Source organism: Lolium rigidum, chromosome 7 (genome assembly GCF_022539505.1).
Source record: "Lolium rigidum isolate FL_2022 chromosome 7, APGP_CSIRO_Lrig_0.1, whole genome shotgun sequence".
In the NCBI taxonomy this organism is placed as follows: domain Eukaryota; kingdom Viridiplantae; phylum Streptophyta; class Magnoliopsida; order Poales; family Poaceae; genus Lolium; species Lolium rigidum.
In genome coordinates this window covers 308,393,071-308,397,682 of record NC_061514.1, presented here as the reverse complement: position 1 = coordinate 308,397,682, position 4,612 = coordinate 308,393,071, and positions in this window count along the sequence as shown.

The following is a 4,612-nucleotide window of genomic DNA, read 5'->3' as shown; positions in this document are numbered from 1 at the left end:
TTCTATGGCTTTTAGGGGAAATGAGTAGGAAACGGCCCGTTTCACCACATAGTTTGTCGGAACGAGGCCATATTTGGCACGTGCGTGGGCCTTAGGATGGGAAGCAAGGCCCCGGTCGCGGATTTCCAATCCGAACCACGGCGACGGTTTTTCCATTTTCGGGGTGCCGGAAGGGCTTTTTTTGTGAAGCGCCTACATGGTGCGCATTTCAGTATCGCGCGGGACCTCCGCGCAGCGGTAGGATACCTCCTACGCACCACCTATCACATGCCATATGCGCGCGGAAGCCATCCGGGAATCCCACCCGCTTCTCGCGGTGCCCCGCCGAATCCGGCCGGAAACTGACCGGATTTGAACTGGGGCGACACTTTCCTTCGCTCAATAAATGGAGGAAAAAATGTTTTTAGGTCTAGGACGCGTCATTTTATGTGCTAAATGTTTTCCGTTTCGCGCGTTGGCGGACGGGTGCACGCGCGCGCCCGGTACGGCCATACCGCATGTCCCGGCGGCCCCGTTTTGCGCAGTTGGCAAAGCAAACGGAGCCAAAAAATCGAGCGGAGCCGCGTGGCGTCATTTTATGTGTCCTAGTTATTAGAAGTCGACGTGGTAAAAAAGGTAATCTGGATAATATATACTAGTATATTATAGTTATTAGATGAAACAATGAAAGAAAAAAAAAATTTAAAAAATACATGTGCCGAGGGGGGCCCTCGGCGTATCCAAACCCTAGCGGGTTGCCCAGGGTCCACTCAACGGCTAAGCCGACGGTGGCCCTCGGCGTAGGGCACAAGCTGTGCCCGAAAAACACGCGTTTTCGGCCAAGTCCCCGCCCGTGCTCGCGTTTTTCCCCCGCGCCCTCTTTTCCCTGTCGTCCCGCCGCCGCCTCCTACCCGCCGCCACCGCCGCCTCCTCCTCGCCCCGGCCTCCTCCTCCTACCCGCTGATGGCGTGTATTTCACACGTTCGTTGGGCAACCCCAAGAGGAAGGTATGATGCGCACAGCAGCAAGTTTTCCCTCAGAAAGAAACCAAGGTTTATCGAACCAGGAGGAGCCAAGAAGCACGTTGAAGGTTGATGGCGGCGGGATGTAGTGCGGCGCAACACCAGGGATTCCGGCGCCAACGTGGAACATGCACAACACAACCAAAGTACTTTGCCCCAACGAAACGAGTGAGGTTGTCAATCTCACCGGCTTGTCTGTAACAAAGAGTTAACCGTATTGTGTGGAAGATGATTGTTTGCGTAAAACAAGTAGAACAAGTATTGCGAGAGATTGTATTTCAGTAAAGAGAATTGGACCGGGGTCCATAGTTCACTAGAGGTGTCTCTCCCATAAGACGAACATCATGTTGGGTGAACAAATTACGCTTGGGCAATTGACAAATAAAGAGAGCATGACCATGCACATACATATCATGATGAGTATTGTGAGATTTAATTGGGCATTACGACAAAGTACATAGACCGTCATCCAACCGCATCTATGCCTAAAAAGTCCACCTTCAGAGTTATCATCCGAACCCCTCCGGTATTAAGTTGCAAACAACAGACAATTGCATTAAGTATGGTGCGTAATGTAACTAGTGACTACATCCTTGAACATAGCACTAATGTTTTATCCCTAGTGGCAACAGCACAACACAACCTTAGAACTTTCTGTCACTGTCCCGGGTGTCAATGCAGGCATGAACCCACTATCGAGCATAAGTACTCCCTCTTGGAGTTACAAGCATCTACTTGGCCAGAGCATCTACTAGTAACCGAGAGCATGCAAGATCATAAACAACACATAGCATAACTTTGATAATCAACATAACAAGTATTCTCTATTCATCGGATCCCAACAAACGCAACATATAGAATTACTGATAGATGATCTTGATCATGTTAGGCAGCTCACAAGATCCGACAATGATAGCACAATGGGGAGAAGACAACCATCTAGCTACTGCTATGGACCCATAGTCCAGGGGTAGACTACTCACACATCACACCGGAGGCGACCATGGCGGCGTAGAGTCCTCCGGGAGATGATTCCCCTCTCCGGCAGGGTGCTGGAGGCGATCTCCTGGATCCCCCGAGATGGGATCGGCGGCGGCGGCGTCTCTGGAAGGTTTTCCGTATCGTGGCTCTCGGTGCTGGGGGGTTCGTCACGGAGACTTTTTATAGGCGGAAGGGCAGGTCAAGAGGCGGCACGGGGCCCCACACCACAGGGCCGCGCGGCCAAGGGGGGGCCGCGCCGCCCTATGGTGTGGCCCCTCCGTGGCCCCTCTTCGTCTCTCCTTCGGACTTCTGGAAGCTTCGTGAGAAAATAGGCCCCTGGGCTTTGATTTCGTCCAATTCCGAGAATATTTCCTTACTAGGATTTCTGAAACCAAAAACAGCAGAAAACAACAATCGGCACTTCGGCATCTTGTTAATAGGTTAGTTCCGGAAAATGCACGAATATGACATAAAGTGTGCATAAAACATGTAGATAACATCAATAATGTGGCATGGAACATAAGAAATTATCGATACGTCGGAGACGTATCAGCATCCCCAAGCTTAGTTCTGCTTCGTCCCGAGCAGGTAAAACGATAACACGGATAATTTCCGGAGTGACATGCCATCATAATCTTGATCATACTATTTGTAAAGCATATGTAGTGAATGCAGCGATCAAAACAATGTTTATGACATGAGTAAACAAGTGAATCATATATCAAAGACTTTTCATGAATAGCACTTCAAGACAAGCATCAATAAGTCTTGCATAAGAGTTAACTCATAAAGCAACAATTCAAAGTAGAGATATTGAAGCAACACAAAAGAAGATTAAGTTTCAGCGGTTGCTTTCAACTTGTAACATGTATATCTCATGGATATTGTCAACATAGAGTAATATAATAAGTGCAATAAGCAAGTATGTAGGAATCAATGCACAGTTCACACAAGTGTTTGCTTCTTGAGGTGGAGAGAGATAGGTGAACTGACTCAACATTGAAAGTAAAAGAATGGTCCTCCATAGAGGAAAAGCATCGATTGCTATATTTGTGCTAGAGCTTTGATTTTGAAAACATGAAACAATTTTGTCAACGGTAGTAATAAAGCATATGCATCATGTAAATTATATCTTATAAGTTGCAAGCCTCATGCATAGCGTACTAATAGTGCCCGCACCTTGTCCTAATTAGCTTGGACTACCGGGTCATCACAATGCATTGTTTTTACCAAGTGTCACAAAGGGGTACCTCTATGCCGCCTGTACAAAGGTCTAAGGAGAAAGCTCGCATTGGATTTCTCGCTATTGATTATTCTTCAACTTAGACATCCATACCGGGACAACATAGACAACGAGATAATGGACTCCTCTTTTATGCATAAGCATATAACAACAATTAATAATTTTCTCATTTGAGATTTGAGGATTGTTGTCCAAAACTGAAACTTCCACCATGGAGCATGGCTTTAGTTAGCGGCCCAATGTTCTTCTCTAACATATGCATGCTTAACCATATTGTGGTAGATCTCTCTTACTTCGAGACAAGACGGACATGCATAGCAACTCACATGAAATTCAACAATGAATAGTTGATGGCGTCCCCGATGAACATGGTTATCGCACAACAAGCAACTTAATAAGAGATAAAGTGCATAATTACATATTCAATACCACAATAGTTTTTAAGCTATTTGTCCCATGAGCTATATATTGCAAAGGTGAATGATGGAATTTTAAAGGTAGCACTCAAGCAATTTACTTTGGAATGGCGGAAAATACCATGTAGTATACGTAGGTATGGTGGACACAAATGGCATAGTGGTTGGCTCAAGTATTTTGGATGCATGAGAAGTATTCCCTCTCGATACAAGGTTTAGGCTAGCAAGGTTTATTTGAAACAAACACAAGGATGAACCGGTGCAGCAAAACTCACATAAAAGACATATTGAAAACATTATAAGACTCTACACCGTCTTCCTTGTTGTTCAAACTCAATACTAGAAATTATCTAGACCTTAGAGAAACCAAATATGCAAACCAAATTTTAGCATGCTCTATGTATTTCTTCATTAATGGGTGCAAAGCATATGATGCAAGAGCTTAATCATGAGCACAACAATTGCCAAGTATCACATTACCCAAGACATTTATAGCAATTACTACATGTATCATTTTCCAATTCCAACCATATAACAATTTAACGAAGGAGAAACTTCGCCATGAATACTATGAGTAGAAACCAAGGACATACTTGTCCATATGCTACAGCGGAGCGTGTCTCTCTCCCATAAAGTGAATGCTAGGATCCATTTTATTCAAACAAAACAAAAAACAAAAATAAACCGACGCTCCAAGAAAAAGCACATAAGATGTGATGGAATAAAAATATAGTTTCAGGGGAGGAACCTGATAATGTTGTCGATGAAGAAGGGGATGCCTTGGGCATCCCCAAGCTTAGACGCTTGAGTCTTCTTGATATATGCAGGGGTGAACCACCGGGTGCATCCCCAAGCTTAGAGCTTTCACTCTCCTTGATCATGTTGCATCATACTCCTCTCTTGATCCTTGAAAACTTCCTCCACACCAAACTCGAAACAACTCATTAGAGGGTTAGTGCACAATATAAATT